At 45.8% G+C, this 17,355-nt stretch overlaps 1 protein-coding gene across 1 annotated transcript in view; it reads right to left on the bottom strand.

Annotated features, from left to right (window-relative positions):
- Positions 1-17,355, bottom strand: part of COL4A6 (collagen type IV alpha 6 chain) — a 234,884-nt gene that overhangs the window by 100,690 nt on the left and 116,839 nt on the right. The gene's annotated exons all lie outside the window — the stretch shown is intronic.

Raw genomic sequence — 17,355 nt, 5'->3', positions numbered from 1 at the left:
GAAAGAGGTGGAGTTTGTGCTGTGAGATAGAGCTCACACTGAAAAATGAAAACCACAAAACGAGGTGACGCAGCCTTTCTGTGACCAAGTCACATCCCTGTGGTGACAGCTTTTAGGCAGCCAACCAAAGAATCTCCCAAGTCTTCTGTTTTCACTTGGTATAATGGTGCCCCCAGCATTGGGACAGTTCTTCATAACAATACAAGAGTTCATGTAAACTATTTTAATCTGGAGTAGGTTAAACAGTCAAGGGAAAGCTCTTGCCAAGTGGCAGAAGCTGGATTTGAGGACCTCAAATTTCCTCCTACTGATACAATTCTCAACACTGAGGTTGCTATGTATTTGTAGGGATGCATGGGATCCTTCATCTAAAACTTTATCATTGTTAGTTTCCAGTACAGGTTCTGGAGAATGACTTCTGTGTTTTAATTCTACCAAAGAGTCGATCTTCTGATCAGTTTGCACACTACAAAGGAGATCTTAATGGCACTTGAGACTTCGCCCAGTGTGCTGGGGTTGCTCCAGAAACACAAAGACACAGTAAACATGTCTCTGATCTCCCTTGTAATGTGATTAAGCCATGATAATCTAATTCTTATGAATTTCACTTATAGTTCTTTTGAAGTCTGTGAGGATGGCTAGCAACAGCACTTTCCGAACTGGAAAAAGAAAACTGTTCTCTGTAAATCGCCGACACCAAAATATACATCTGACCAAGAAGCCAACCCTTGTTTATTGTTAAGCCTATTAATCTTCATATTTCATGTACCCTACAAAAAAGTTGGCTAAGCACCTAACCTTTTTGCTTGCTAATCCAATGTTTTAAAGATGTCACTTGTAAGCACTGCAAGACAAATTTCAAGAAGGTATCTTTTGTTGTTTTCTTGCAAAAATATATAGATTAAAGCAAGCCTGGGGCATATAAACCTATTTTTTACAAACATCTGCACATCAATATTGTGTTGTGTCTGTGACCGTGAAAGCTTCTGCCAATGAGTGGTTGAGCTGGTGGGATGACACAGAAGGTTCACTAACATTTCAACTGCTCAGGAAGCAAAGCTCTTAAAAAGATTCTATCCTCAATGGCAAGATGGAAGCAGACAGCTGGCTTGAGGAATTGTGAGCCAGAGAGCTAAACTATAAGTACAAACCCTATCCATTGCAGGCTTGTACACTGGCAAATTTAAAGGGGTGGCAAGAGCCAAGAAGCAGGTATGGGAGATTTTCATGTATTGAAGAACCCAGTTAATTTGCTGACTGCAGGCTTCTAACAGGTCATAATGCCGTTTGGATGCTCACATTCTGCTTACATGCCACAGCAAAGGGAGCATTATTCCCAAATGAAAATGAATTGGGTTATTGCAAGAGCATGGCTCTGTAACAGCTTCTTTTTGAGTAGTTCCATTCAAATCGACTAATCTCAAAGACTGAGGTCTACAGTTATACATAGGCTTCAACAATTCATGACGCTTTTAGAATTTGCCATCAAAAGGCCATGAAAATAGCATTCCTTCATTTATAAAAACCACCTTTAAATAGTAGTCGAATAATTACTATTTAACAGGAAAGTGGGTGGCCCATGCCAATCATAAAAGCAGCAAAACCAGGCCACCCACAGACAAGGTATGGGGGATATGCAGAAAAATATGACCTTGTAAGGCAACAATAAGGAACACCCCCCCAAAAAAACCCTAACTGATGGGGAATGAGCATGTTGCAGAGGGCATGGAATGTTGAAAGCAGTTGAACACCAGGTAAAGAAGGGAAAACATGCAAACAGAAACCAGCCAATGATGCAGAAAAGGGTCTGTTTAAGCTCTTAAGGCTCATCTAGAAAAAGGTTAACCTGATCTGGATGGCCCAGGCTAGCCTGATCTCTTCAGATCTCAGAAGCTAAGCAGGGTCAGCCCTGGTTAGTATTTGGATGGGAGACCGCCAAGGAAGTCCAGGGTTGCTGTGCAGAGGAAGGCACTGGCAAACCACCTGTTAGTCTCTTGCCATGAAAACCCCCAAAGGGGTCGCCATAAGTCGGCTGCGACTTGACGGCACTTTACACACACACACAGAAAAAGTTATGGTTGGCAAGGATTTGAACCCAGGATCCCCAATTTAAAATCCATCACTTTATCTAATGTACCACATTTGCTGTCAATTGGAGAATTTTAGTTCAAGACAAGTTTGCAGACAACTAAGGATTTCCAGTAATCTTCTTCATTTAACAGAAACAACCCTCCCATCATTTTGAAAAAACAACAATTGCTTACACAGGGACAATTGCAGCAAATAGTACCCCAGCTTCATGGTGGGGGTGAGTGTCGTAGGTCACAATGAAACCCCTTTCCCTTATGGTATAAAGCCTTGTGTGTGTCCGCACATGTATGCATGTAACAGACAGGCTGTGCTTTCTTCATAGGGGCTTTCTCAATGCAACACCTTTCCCCTGTTCCATATGTGAATAGAGTGAATAGGATAAAACATGTTTGTTCTATTTACTTGGTTGAAACGATAAAAAATAGATTAGGAAAATAGAGGGGGGGTATGAGAAGGACAAGCATCACATCTCTGGCTGTGTTGACTCAATTACCTGAGCATATATTACCACCACCATGATCCCCAGTGCCCATAAATAATTTTCTTCATTAGCCTGGAGATATCCAATCTCACAGCTGAATTTCTGAAGTGACAAACAGACCATACCATGAAAATGGGATTGTAGGCCATAGGAGATGCGCAGAGTCAGGCAATGGCAAACCACCCCTGTTTGACTCTTGCCTTGAAAGCCCTATGGGGTTGCTATAAATTGGCTGCAACTTAATTGCACATTCTACCACCAAAACTGGGAGTTTGAGTGGTATAAGGCCCCTCGCAATGTGGCACTTCCAGTTGTAAACTAGAAGTAATGCGCACACACGCAATCCCCTCAGCTCTGCCCCAAAAGCCTCCCGCCAGAGGAGAGGGGGACCTGGCAGCCCTATTTGAGATATCTGACAAAGGGAGCTCTAACTCTCAAACGTTCATACCCCCCAAATCTTGTTGGTCTCTAAGGTGCTACAGGTCTCCAGCTGTTCCCCAGGAATCCAGCTGTTCCACAACAACAACAACAACAAATATAATAAATTTTATTTGTACCCCGCCCTCCCCTGGCAAGCCAGGCTCAGGACGGCGAACATCATATAAATACAAAAATATAATATACAAGTTTAAAACCAATCTAAAAACACAACTAATAATCTTATACTGATGGCACCCAACTACTCCATCTTAGGGAGGATTTTATTTTAAGGTGGCTGTGCATCAATGCCCTCTATTGATGTTACTCAGTCTGGAAGGGGGGGGCAAGAGGATGGAGACAGAAAGCTGCTCTGAGCTCGACCTTCAAGTTGGGAAGGGCGGGGTAGAAATGCAATAAAATAAATAGGGAACAAGGTAGGATGGGAAAAGGGAGAGACAGAAGGAGAGAAATAAAGGAAAGGAGGACGGCTCTTGATCGATACCGTCGCTGCCCTCTTGATTTATACTGCTGCAGAATTGAGCTAAATCCCGCAGGGCCTGGGTCTCATTGGACAGAGAGTTCCACCAGGCTGGGGCCAGGACCAAAAAAGCCCCAGCTCTGTTTGAGGACAGCCAGATAGTTTTTGGGCCAGGGATCTCCAAAAGATTTGCTCCTGCAAACTGTAATGCTCTCTGAGGGGTGTATCAGGAGACTGGCACTACAATAGAAAATGTGTATATCCTTGCCACAACTGAATGCCCTAGTGGAAAAATGGTATTAAAAGGTACGTTGGTAGGGTTGCCAATCTCCAGGTGGTGGTTGGATATCTCCTGGGATTACAACTGATCTCCAGGCGACAGAGAGCAGTTCACCTGGAGCAAATGGCTGCTTTGGAGGGTGGACTCTATTGCATTATACCCCACTGAAGTCCCTCCCCTCCCCAAACTCCTCCTCCTCAGGCTCCACCCACAAAATCTCCTGGAGCTGACAACGCTACGTACTGGGTAGATCTTGACTGGCATGAAGGTACCTTTTCTGCAGTGTTTCCTAACTACTAGTTCAGAGTATTACTATAAATAAGACAACTTTTCCCCTCACTTGGTACAACCGCACAATTCCCAAGGGGCAGCCATGTCAGTCTGTCAAAAAATAAATAAATCCAAATAGGTGTCTTGTGGCCCCTTGGATGTGAAGAAGTCAAGTCTGCGAGACAGAGATGCCAACCTCCAGGAAGGACCTGGAGAACTCCCAGAATTACAGAGGACAGAGATGAGTTCCCCTGGAGAAAATGACTGCTTTGTAGGGTGACTTATGTGGCATTATACCCTGCTGAGGTTCATCCCTTCTCCAAACCCCACCCTCCCCAGGCTCCATCCCCAAATCTCCAGGAATTTCCCAGGCCAGAGCTGGAAATCCTGCTGAGCGGGAACATATGCTGCAATGAAACTGTTAGTTTTTAGGGGGACACAGGGCTTCTGTTTATTCTTATCATGCAAAGGTAAGCTTGTGTCAAAAAAATTATTTTTAAGAAATCATTTGTGTCTTGAGTGCTTAAAAATCTGAGTGGGGGAGAGAATGGGGGCACACAGCCTGGACCTAGGGCTCCCAATGTCACACTTGCAAACTGGTCCTCAATTTCTGTCAGGCAGGGACAGACCAGCTCCTCATGCTGAATCCACCCTTCCAAGGGGAAAGAAAGGATGACACCATTCCCCAACCCATGCCAAATTTAGCAGCATGGTTCAGTGGGAAGGGGAGGCAGCACCAGGCTCATGGCCCCCCCCCCAGGAATGGGTGCCGCAGGCGCCACCAAATTGTTCTCTGTGGCTGATCCCCACTGCCTGAGCCTGCTGCCTCCGTGCCACCCGCAAGGATCAAACTGAAGTGAGATCAAATGGTCTCAGCAACATCTGAGACAGGCGGGGATGGCTCTTGGCCAGCCGGAATGCAGATAACTTGCAATTACACGAAATCTCATTCATGGATTGTCAGATTAGCAGAGGGCCGGCGAGGATTCTTTTGCCTGCTCTTAATTGAGAGCAAAGCGATCTCTGCCTAGCACTTCATTTGGAATGAAAGGAACTAGAGAAATGCAAGGCATTTTGCCTTTGTTTTTTTTTAAGAAGCATGGATGATTATGTGGATGGTTCTAAACACACAGTGTCTGCAAAAGGGCTATGGGAGAAGACCTTCGCAAATAATACTGGGTTCTGTGTTGCTTAAAATCATCTCTTTTACCCAATCCTGAGCATAGGATTGCCAGCTCAGGGTTGGGAAATTCCTGGAGATTTAGGGGTGAATGCTGGAGTTTGGGAAGGGGAGGGACCTCAGTGGGGTATAATGCCATAGAGTCCACCCTCTAAAACAGCCATTTTCTCCAGGGAAACGGATTTCTGTGGTCTCGAGATGAGTTGAAATTCCAGGAGATCTCCAGGCCCCATCTGGAGGTTGGCAACCCTAAGGGCTGTTATGTAGCAGCAGGCAATGGCAAACTAGCACTGTTCATCTCTTAGCTTGAAAACCCTATGGGGTTGCCATAAGTTGACTGTGACTTGACAGCACTTTACACCAGCCATTTTAGAGAAGCATCTTTGTGACAGAACACAGATAAGGACAAAAGCCCAGTGCACATATACTCCCATGCGCCAACACCACAGGTGGTCCAAGACACTTTGATACTGAGGCAGAGAATCCAAATGGTGAGGGCAGCCAGTTCCTCAAATCTGAGCCGCCTGGTATACATTTCTGCAAATTTCCACCTAATTAGGAAAATCAAGCACATTCATTGTAGCATTGCCTACCAATTGCTTTGCGTCTATTCCTGGCAACCCCCATGAAAAACTGGGAAAGGATGTGGAGAAGCATGTTTTTACCAGTCCAGTTTGCTCATGCTGGGAGTTGCTTGTGGTTTTGGGTGAGAAATGTAGCAAGCATGCCAATGACAGCTATGACTTTCCTCGCTGGCTAGAGCAGTGAAAAGCGGGTGCAGGCTTCCTAGTCAATGACTGGGCAGAATGCAGTATGCACATTTCCTCCCCTCCCCACATCCCTGGATCTACAAAAATTAGAAGCTTCACTTAAAAAAAAAAAAAGAACACTGGGAATCCAGACTAGCTAATGGCCAAAACTGGTACTGGCTGGTATGTCCAGAATCAGGGCAAAACTCAACCACCAGGCCGCATAATCTAGTATCCTTCCATATTGAGGACACCATTTTACAGGCTTAACAGATTAAATAATCAATAACTGCTGCTCTTTAACAGTACTCAAGATATCTTCCACCACACCCTGTCCAAATCAAATGGCAGGCCAAGCAAAGGCAGGAAATCTCAGACCTAAAACAAACGTTGCCAACCTCCAGATGAGGACCTGGAGTTCTCCCGGAATTACAATTGATCTCCAGACAACAGAGATCAGTTCCCCTGGAGAACACGGCTGCTTCAGAGGGCAGACTGTATGCCATTGTGACCCTTTTGGTCTTAAAAGGGCCAGGTTAGCGGTCGCAGAACTGTGGGTGCCCCGTTCAAAACCTGAACACACTTAAAGAAATAAAGTTAATTGAAAGGTGAGGGAAACGATAGGTTCAGACTGGGAGCTTGAACGAATAAAACGAATAAAATTTTTATCGAACGAATAAAAATTTTACGAATAAAAGTACAGTACGAATAATTTTTTTATCGAACAGTCCCAAACTCAGGGCGAAAAAATAAGAACACCTCCAGCCACTTTCCCTCACAGTCATGGAGAAGCTCCGTTCTCTCAGGACCAAAGGCTCACTCCAGAAGACGGCCACTGCTCCAAAAACCGCCTTTCCCCTTCTCCACAGTCTGTCCTCCTCAGAAGCTTCTTCTTTAGAAGTTCTCCACACCCTCTGAAGGAAAACCTGTCAGCATCTCCTTTCCCGGCTTCTCCCTCTTGGAGTACATCCCCCTCTTTCTCCACTCATCCAGCCTCTCTGTAGAAAGCAGCTCCTTCTATAGGACAGTGTTTCCAGGCTATGAGAACATGTCAACACACTTCTTAACAATAAAGAAACATTTTCATAAGGCTTTCACCATTACACCCTCCACTCCCTGAACTCTGCTCTTCCCAGGCTCCACCTCCACACACATCCTGGAGCATTGTTCATTTTGCATCAGGTTAGTTCTAATTGGTAATTTATATATATATATAAATTATATATATTTGTTATGGGAGGGTTTGTATGGTTTCTTTAATTCATAGTAACCTTTACTTATGGATATTTTTGTCATTTAGATTGTGTGAGCAACTGTCCATATGGCAAGACCCACAATTGGGGTTTAGAATGTACATCAAGCCACACAAAACATTAGGTATTATATTAGGGATGCCAACCTCCAGGTACTAGCTGGAGATCTCCCGCTATTACAACTGATCTCTAGCCGACAGGATGTTTTGGAGGACACTGATTCATAGGGTTGCCACGAGTCGTGAGTTGACGGCACTTAACACACACAAACACAAACACACACAGCATGCATTTGCATTTATTTATTTATATCCTGCTTTTCTCCCCAAGGGGGACTTGAGTATACCTACAGAGGGGACCTGTGTTGGTCTGAAGTAGAACAACTAGAGTCCAGCAGCACTTTGATTTTCAGGGTATAAGCTTTTGAGAGTCAGAGCTTCAGACTCAGAGCTAAGGTGCTGCTGGACTCCAATCTAGGTATACCTACAATGCCTCTCCTGAACAGCCAGCAAAAAGCCCATTGGTGGTGATAAAGGAGAGAAAATTGTGGCAGATGTGGGCAGGGATGAAAATCTGCACTTTCTTGTCCACAAGGTAACCAAACCCACTTTGAGTAAGTTTTTCTGGAAAGGTTGAACCCAGGCAGGGAGTGGAAAAGGCTGAAAGTGGACAACCGAGCAAAGATGTTCATATCTGGCGAAGAGAACTTTGACTGTCAAGAACTTATACCCTGGACATCTTGATGGTCTCTAAGGTCCTACTGGATTCGAAGCTTACTCTTCTACTGACCCACCTGAAACTACACACAAAGATATTGTGTGGTATCTTTTCAAAAAGCTGCAGTTTGGGGGGGGGGAATGTGGAGCTCAACCTTTGTGTGAAAGCCACCTTAAGTGCATGGGTGCATTTAATTATCACAAGAAGCACCCGGGGCTTCACTTGAAATCATGTTCATATGGACTGCCTGGACTGTTTTTAATAAGAAAAAGCAACTTTGGAAGGGGATAATTTTCTACAGACCAATGAGTGGAGGGAGTTGATTAAAAACCTTTTGCTAGCCACAAAGCCCCTTTCCCCACCCACTACTTGTCCTACAGCAACCCTCTGCCCAGCTGCTTTCCTGCCTAATGGATTCTTCTCATGGTGCAGAAGCAACAAAGGAAAATAACAAAAAGCATCCCTTTCTGTTCCTCCAGTTGAAAACCCAGCCACTTATTTTCCCTATAAAAAGCAGCATTCAGGGCTTAAAATACACATGTGCTTGTACTGTCTATTTGGGCCATCCACAAACAGAGCCCGCAAAGTTGGCCAGAGACCAAGAGGCTCCTGAAGCACAATCCCACCTGAACAACCCCCACCATTGCTACTGGGAATCATTCCCATGCACCACCTTCCTCCATACGATCTGCACCAGTAGCTTCTTTCTTTCTTCAGTCTGTCAGAGGGAGTGGTCAATTCAAGGCTCAGTGGCAGAACACCAGCTCTACATGCAGAAGATCTCAGAGTCCATCCCTGACATCTCCAGTTACGACACTCATGAAACATGGAGCTGCCTTATACAGAATCAGACCATTGGTCCATCAAGGTCAGTAACATCTACTCAGACTGACAGTGGCTTTCCAGGGTCTCAGGTTAAGGTCTTCCACGTCACCTACTCTCAGATCCTTTAACCGGAGATACCGGGGATTGTAGCTGGGACTTTCTGCATGCCAAGCAGATGCTCTGCCACTGAGCCACAGCCCCTCTCCTGGTAGGGAAAGACCTTGCTCTGCCCAAGGCTCTGGAGAGCTTCTTCCAGTCAAAGTATGTAACACCAAACTTGATGGACCAATGGTGTGACTTGGTACAAGGCCCCTTCGTCCGTCCATATCCCCGCAAAATAACCGCCTAACTGTGAGATCAGATTAGACAACTTCATGAAGACCTACAGAACTGGCAACACTCCAGACCTCTCCAAAGAGGCCAGCCTCACCTTTCCAGAGCTGCTGCTCTATAAAGTCCTCCTGCCAGAGCCTCTCTCCATCTGGTATTTATACTACGGTGCCAACTATTCATGCAGAAACTGGCAAAGCCTTTTATGGTATGCGCTGCACAGTAGGTCGAGAGTTGCCTGGTATACTTCAGCACTGGCGAGAGGTCATTTACACCCATTTTATCACTGGAGAATAAATTTTAAAAGGATAATTTAAAATGCTCAGGAAATGACTAAGCGAACAGAAAAAAAAATGGTATCTTGTGAGCCCGGCCAATTTCTCCTGACTGCAATGACCTTTTGCTTCTCGATTTGCATTTCAGTATGAAATCTTTCAGCTAACTACTACTAATACCACAGCTTTCACTTTATATCAGGGGTCCCCAACGTGGGCTCTTCCCCGCTGCTCTTTTCTCCGCCTGTCAGCTGACAGGGTGCCCGCCGCCCGGTCAGCTGACAGGCGGGGAAGAGTGTGGCGGTAAAGAGCTTGGTCGCCCTGGCTGGGCAGCGGCCAACCTTCTGATGGTGGCTGCTCTCTTCCCTGCCTGTCAGCTGATGGGCGGGGAAGAGCCCAGGCGGGGAAGAGCCCGGTCACCCTGGCCGGCTAGCATCCGCCTTCTGATGGGCCCCACTCTCTTCTCCACCCGTATTTTCCCGTGTACTCCGTGTATAAGACGACCCCCAATTTTTTTACTAATTTTGTAAAGAAAAAAACATTGTCGTATACACGGAAAAATACAGTAATCAGAAGCCTTGTGGGGAAAAGTCCCACCCGGCCCCATCCACTTTCTAAAAAGACTTGGTGGGCTTCAGGAAAGGTGTCGGCGCAAGCTCCACATTGGGGACCCCTGATATAAAGTGAAAGCTGTTGTATTAGTAGTAGTTAGCTGTAGTATTGCTGAAAGATAGGGATGGGATCAAATATGGGAAGCAAACTGGCAAATATTCTCAACATTAACCTTTATGTACAAAAGCAGAGTCCGATGGGCCCCACTCTCTTCCCCGCCCATATTTTTCCATGTATAAGACACCCCCATGTATAAGACAACCCCTGATTTCTTAATTTTTGGGTTCAAAAAATAGGGGTCGTCTTATACATGGGGGCGTCTCATACACGGAAAAATACGGTAGCCACTGGAGGTTTGATTCGCTGTGCAGGGTTTTAAAAACGTTTCTTTGCCAGCAGCTGCCACCGCAGCACAAGGGTCTTCCCTGTGTGACTGAAGGTAAGCTGTGGAGCCATTTTGTGGCTGCGCGCACCACACGGTATCACAATTCCAAACGTGTCCGCAGGCTCAGGGTTGGGGACCCCTGCCTTATATTTAACATTGTAATTTCCATGGCTCGCAGTCCCTTTGAAAACCAACTTCTGGCTGAAAATAATAATAATAATTATTATTATGTATAAGACTACCCCCAATTATGTATAAGATGACCCCCCAATAAATAATAATAATAATAGTTGTTGTTGTTGTTGTTGTTGGGTTTATACCCCTCCCTCCCTGGCCAACATCAGGCTTAGGGCGGCTTCCAACAAAGTTATACCACTTCAATTTACCGATTAAAACACACATATAAAATTACAACTAGCTCAGTTAAAGCAAAAGAGGCACCCTGATTCAATAACCTCAATAAAAACTGTACCAGAAGGTTGGCAAAGATGGAACTTGGGTCCCTCCAGGAGGCCTCCTGGCCAAGCCAGGAGGGCGGAGAGTATGAGGGGGGTGAAGGAGGCACAGGGAGTTATGGTCAAAAGGAAAGAACAGGGAAAAAACAGGGAATGAAAGGGAAGGGGACAGGGAGGCCAGCAGATCTACAAGCCATCACTATCCATAACCATATGCCTGGTGGAACATCTCCATCTTACAAGTCCTGCAGAACTGCGTAAAGTCATGCAGGGCCCAGGTCTCACTCGACAGAGAGTTCCACCAGGCAGGGGCCAGGGCCGAAAAGGCCCTGGTCCTTGTCGAGGTCAGCAGGATGGTTCTAGGGCCAGGGACTGCCAGCAAGTTCTTATCAGTCAAGCATAACGAAGAGTCCCATGGGGCTCAATGGACCATTGGGTGGGCCAACAAACTGGCATTAACATTTTACCGGGACCTACAAAAGAGTTTAAGCCATACCTCCCAATAAAAAGGACCCCATTTTAAACTTAAACACAGAAGCATGATTCTTGCCATTCCAACTTGGGATTGTACCTCTGGTCCAAATCCCTGTGGACCAGAAACTGTGGCAATTGTCCCTGACTGAGCTGAGCTGTTAAAATCATAGAGTTGGGAAGGGGGCCATACAGGCCATCTAGTCCAACTGATCCTGCTCAATACAGGATCAGCCTAGAGCACCCCTGACAAGTGTTTATCCAGCCTCTACTTAAAGATTGCCAGTGAGCGGGAGCTCACCACCTCCCTACGTAGCTGACTCCACCGTCGAACAACTCTTACTGTACAAACGTTTCCCCTAATATCCGGCTGGTACCTTTTTGCCCACAATTTAAACCCATTATTGCAAGACCTACCCTCTGCTGCCAACAGAAACAGCTCCCTGCCCTCCTCTAAATGACAGTCCTTCAAATACTTAAAGAGAGCAATCATGTCCCCACTCAACCTCCTCTTCTCCAGACTAAACATTCCCAACTCCCTCAGCCTTTCCTCACAGGGCTTGATCTCCAGGCCCCTGATCATCCTCATTGGTCTCCTCTGCGCCTGCCCAAATCTGTCCACATCCCCTTTGAAGTGAGGCCTCCAGAACTGCACACAATACTCCAGGTGCGGCCTGACCAATGCAGTGTACAGCTGGTTCAGTCCTGTCATTTTTTAGCAGCAAGGAAACCCCTGCCAGCCAGTAGAGCCATTTTCCAGACACACTCAAAAGAATCGTTGGAGTTCTAGTCTTACAAAAGCTCCATCCACAAGCCAAGTGTTCATTGGTTTAGATGCCATAAGACCTGGTCACTTCTGCTATAGTCTTACATTGGCCATGCACCCCCTCGGGGGAAAAAACCCACTGTCGTTGGCAAAACCAAACTCTTCCAGTCAAAAAGCCCAAGAACAAGGATTTTATTTTATCTCTCTTTTAGAGTTTGATATGCTGAGCAGGTTAAGGACGGAAATGAACTGGCCCTCCTACTGGAATTCCCACTGGGCTAAGGTTATAAAATAAATGATTCATTCCAATGGTGCTTGTCATCATTTAAATTGTATGTTTAAGACCCTGGACCCTTTACTACAGGGCTGTATTAACACTCCAAAAGGCTTCGTTCATTTGTTGGTATAAAGTGCACTTCCAGTCTGCTTAATCTTTGACGGACAGGCCTGATTGTTCTCCAAATCCCCTGCTATACAATGCAACAAAGGCTTAAAGGACTCTGCGGACCTGGGCCGCTACCCACAGTGCACTGTGCTTCCTGTCCCTGTATGGCTGGAATTCATGACCACGCAGATTATTCAATCACACACTAGGCCAGGGCTTAAGCATGGCTCTTTGTACAGCGGTATCGGAGATCTGGAGGAAGATTTTACCTGTCAGGGCTGTGTGCTCATTCGCCCTTTGACGAGAGGCAGAAGGAAACACTGCTGAACAAGATCACCAGCGGCTAGGGTGCAACTATCAGCAATCTGGCTCTGATGACAGGACATTGTTACGGCTGGGTCCTGTCGGGCGGTCGAGGGAGCTCCATGCAGATGATATGATAAGGGGCAGCTTATCTCCTTAAGCAAGAAAAGGCCTGGACAGCCACCACCTACCACTCCCACACAGCAAGCAGGAATGGAGCAAATGCTTTCCCCGACTACTTGGTTATGTAAAACTCTGCTGAAACCTTCTAACTACCCAAAAGTGCCTACCTGTGTCAATACTCCACAAGTAAAGAATGTGAAGTACCTTGGGGGGGACTTCAATGGTTTCATTATTGATCCTAAAGATAAAAAGAAGTCAGGCAGTCCCCATGTTAGAAGCACAAAGAACAAGAGCTAGAAAAAGGCCGCCTTTTAGGTGAAAACAAAACTAAAAAAGGTAGGTTACACCGGGTCATTTCTAAGTAGTGTTGCCAACCTCCACTTGAGGACTGGAGATCTCCTAGTATAACAATTGATCTCCAGACCACAGAGATCAGTTTCCCTGGAGAAAATGGCTGCTTTGGAGGGTGGACACTATGGCATTATACTCTACTGAAGTCCCTTCCTTCCTCAAACCCCACCCTCCCCTGGCTCAACCCCCAAAATCTCCAGGTATTTCCCAACCCAGAGCTGGCAACCCTATTTCTAAGTCAGGCCACAAAGCCTAGTTCTACAGGTACTGCTGGACACCTGTACATTAGAACCTAGGTGACTCCTGTGGATTTTGCGCTCTGGTGCATTGGGCTAAGATGGCATATCAACGCAAATGTCATTTAACACCAAGGCATTGCAGCCTAAGTGAAGGGCTGCCACATTTATCTGTCTATTATGAGATGGAGTTGCAGAAATGCAGCTAATGCAAAGGCACCCATTAGTGTGGCAAAGCCAGTGTATAAGGTTGAGCTACGGCAGTGGGGGGGGGGGGTTCTACTTGTGGGAAACACAATTGTGAGGAAAGCCACGCCATTCATCTGACATATGTCGTTGCAGAGGCAGACTCAGGTCAGAATAAAATCCTAACTCTCCGAAGAATGAGTGATCAACTTGTGGATCTGGCAGTATGGAATTGTGCCACTCCTAGAGAGAGTCCACACTGGGCCTGGGTCTGCCTGTAAGAAGGTTTACATTCTTGCCTGCCTCTCCCACCCTGACCTGGATGGCCCAGGGTGGACTTACCTTGTCAGATCTCAGAAGATAAGCAGGATCGGCCCTGGTTAGTCCTTAAATGTGAAACTACCCTGGAACACCAGGGTTGCTATGCAGAGGCAGGCAATGGCAAACCACCTCTGAACATCTCTTGCCTTGAAAACCTGATAGGGTCACCATAAGTCGGCTGGGACTTGACAGCACTTTCCATCACCTGCCTCTCCCAAACCACGCTGCTGCCCACTCTCTGGTTCATCAGGTCAAAGGCAACACCACACTAAAATGCATAGGATAGGTGAGGGCTCAACATGCACTGTCATGTACAATATGGTACAACTGAAACTTCACATACTTGCACTGTACTTGCGACACAAGAAGCGTGACCAACACCAGACTGAAGTAGCCCCAACATTCACATGTTACATAGTCAGTTGTACAGTTAAGACTGCAAAAGATCATAGAAGTACTCACTGTTTCTAAAGTATATAAGCTGGGACTATATAAACTGAGCATCCATATCTTTGGCCTACTGCAGATCAAAAGCAGCTTGCTGGGGGAGCAATTGTCAGTAAGAAAACAGGCAGAGGGGAAAAGAGGTAGATATCCCCCTCCTCCACCTTCCAACTCCAAACTCAGCACCCACAGCCTGTTAAAAGTGTCTATTAAAAGGATCATTGTACTACATGTTATGAATAGTTTTGCCCTAAGCCCTTTAGGCAAACTGAAGACCCAATCCGATATCTACCCCCTTCCAATTTCCAGAAGAGGAGCCGTGAATTCCAGAGATACCTCCATAGTGTCCACTGAGCCCTAGCTAAGGGATCCCTCCCTCTAATATCCATCTGATGAAGCCACCAGAAGCAGGTGGCTACCCATGGCCACATCTAGCTCCAGCTGATGGTGACTTCCATTCAGCCAATGGGGCCATTGTATTTATTTATACCCCTCTTTCCCCTCCACTGAGGACAACCTAAAGCAGCTTACAGTATTGTTCTCCCCATCTCCATACCTCTCAATAGGAATTCTGTGAGGAAGGATAGACTGAGAGAATATGACTGGCCCAAGGTCACCCAGTGAGCTTTCAGGTAGGCTGGCCAGGCCTCCCCCACTGTGGTGGGAGGCCTCCCATTGGCAAGCCCCATTGCCTGCCACCACTCTGAACACAGAGTAGTTCTAGGAATCGCCAGAAACTCTATGGTTTTACTCTACTATAGAGTTTCTGGTGATTCCTAGAGGTGCCCTTTGTCACTTCCGGGTTTTACCCAGTAGTGGCACAGTGATGTTAGTCACATTGCATACAACCCCCCACATCCCTGCCCCCAGCTCTCCCACTGGTTGTCATGCTCAACCTAACTTCCAGGGCAGGGCACAACGAAACCTGGTTATCTGACACACTAACCACAACATCATGCTGGCTTTCAAAATTATACGACATGAAGTTGCCTTATACTGACTGAGACCACTGACCTACTGAAGTCAGCATCATCTACTCTGATTAGCAGTGGCTCTCCAGAGTATGTCTTTCATATCATTTACTGCCTGATCTTTTTAACTCGAGATGCCAGGGACTGAACAGGGGACCTTCATCATGCAAATCAGATGTTCTACAAGGGAGCAACAGTTAGACAAGAACACTTCCGTTATGCCTGAACCCAACTCTTGCTGAGAATCTCCTTCTCAATGAAGGTTTCACATTTGGCTTCTGTATTAGATTTGGATTCCAGTGAACCATCTGGCAAGTCAAGTTTTAAAACCATAGCAAACAAATAAGCAGATAAATAAAAGACTGTATTGACTGCCTCTTTGCAAGTCTGCACCGTTTCCCGATTCCTCGGTGAAGTCCACACGGGTGGTCTCAAGATTCCAGTAACCACAGATAGGGCTGCATAACACCCGCTCTAGTCCAGATAAGAATCCCCATCCTGCATTCCATGACATTCTGAACACACTTCATTTCAAAAAGGTCACCACCATTATTGCAAAAGAAAAAAGAAAAAAGTGACCCCCCCCCCACTGTGTCTGAATGCTCTTGGCCTTTCGCTATGCTCATTGAACAGTCACTGAGTCTGGACTTCAGTCAGCCTACAAAATTCTGTGACTGCATTTAACAAGCTACCACAAAACAAATCCCTTTGCTAGGGTTGCCAGGTCCCCCCGGCCATCGGTGGGGGTGCAGGGGTAGGGTTACCAGATCCAGGTTGGGAAACTCCTGGAGATTTGGGGATGGAGCCTGGGGAGGACAGGGACCTCAGTGGGGTACAATGCCATAGAGTCCACCCTCCCAAGCATCCATTTTCTCCAGGAGAACTGATCGCTGTAGTCGGGAGATGAGCTGTAATTCCAGGAGATCCCCAGGCCCCACCTGGAGGTTGGCATCCCTATCCTTTGCTAATGGGAGGCAATGCAGACTCATACTGCCGCTGACGCTACTAAGATCTCTGCTTGGCTGAACCGGCATCCAGAAAAGCATTATCCAAAATACAGTGTTGGTTTGAAAGGCCACCTCTCAATCACAAGAAGACAGAAACGCACAATGTTAAGGGGAAAGAACAAACCCACCTCTGGAACTGTGATAAAAAGGAGAAGGAGGAGGAAAACAAGAGGTTGGAGGGATGGGTGATTTGGAAGGAATTTGCTGTTTCTCCTTCTCCATGATAACGTGATGGTTGTTTGTTTGTCCAACTCCTTCTCTATACAGAGGGGAGTAAGACAGGGATGTCTACTGGCCCCCACATTGTTTAATCTTTATATTAATGACATGGTCTCCAGACTAAATAACCAACAGTTCCACACACACCCCTGTACTGGCACAAACTCCTATATCAATCCTACTATATGTTGCTGACACACTGCTACTTTCTAAATCCCTAGTGGGTCTACGTCGACTTCTGAGCTCTTTTGCAGAATACTGCGGCTCAGAGGGCTTGACTATAAACTATAGTAAATCTAAAATGATGCAGTTCTCTAGGTTAATGGCAGGTTAATGGTATCTTTGGCAGGTTAATGGTATCCTTATTGATCAGGTCACCCAGTTCAAATATCTTGGTGTTTGCTTCCAGTCCAGTATGTTCTGGACAGCCCTTATTAGAAATGCATGGACCAAAGCACTTACTGCCACAAAGGCAATAATCTGTTTCTTCTACTCTAAAGGCAGTAAAAAGAAGAAGAAAGAAAACATTTATTAGCCAACATTTCTCCCTTGTGGAACTCAAAGTGGCTTACAATATAAATTAAACATTATAAAACACAATCAAAACATCGATTACAAAATCCACAAAAGTAACAATTTAAAACTCCCATTAGCTAATAATAATTAGTTAATAAGAGTTTTTAAATTGTTAAATAATTAGCTAATACTTACCTAATAATAAAAGCTAAACCTGAGGAAGTTGTTCATAATTGCAGAATAAAGGTATTGGAA

Source organism: Euleptes europaea, chromosome 13 (assembly GCF_029931775.1).
Source record: "Euleptes europaea isolate rEulEur1 chromosome 13, rEulEur1.hap1, whole genome shotgun sequence".
Lineage (NCBI taxonomy): Eukaryota > Metazoa > Chordata > Lepidosauria > Squamata > Sphaerodactylidae > Euleptes > Euleptes europaea.
This window is presented reverse-complemented; position numbering and strand designations above follow the sequence as displayed.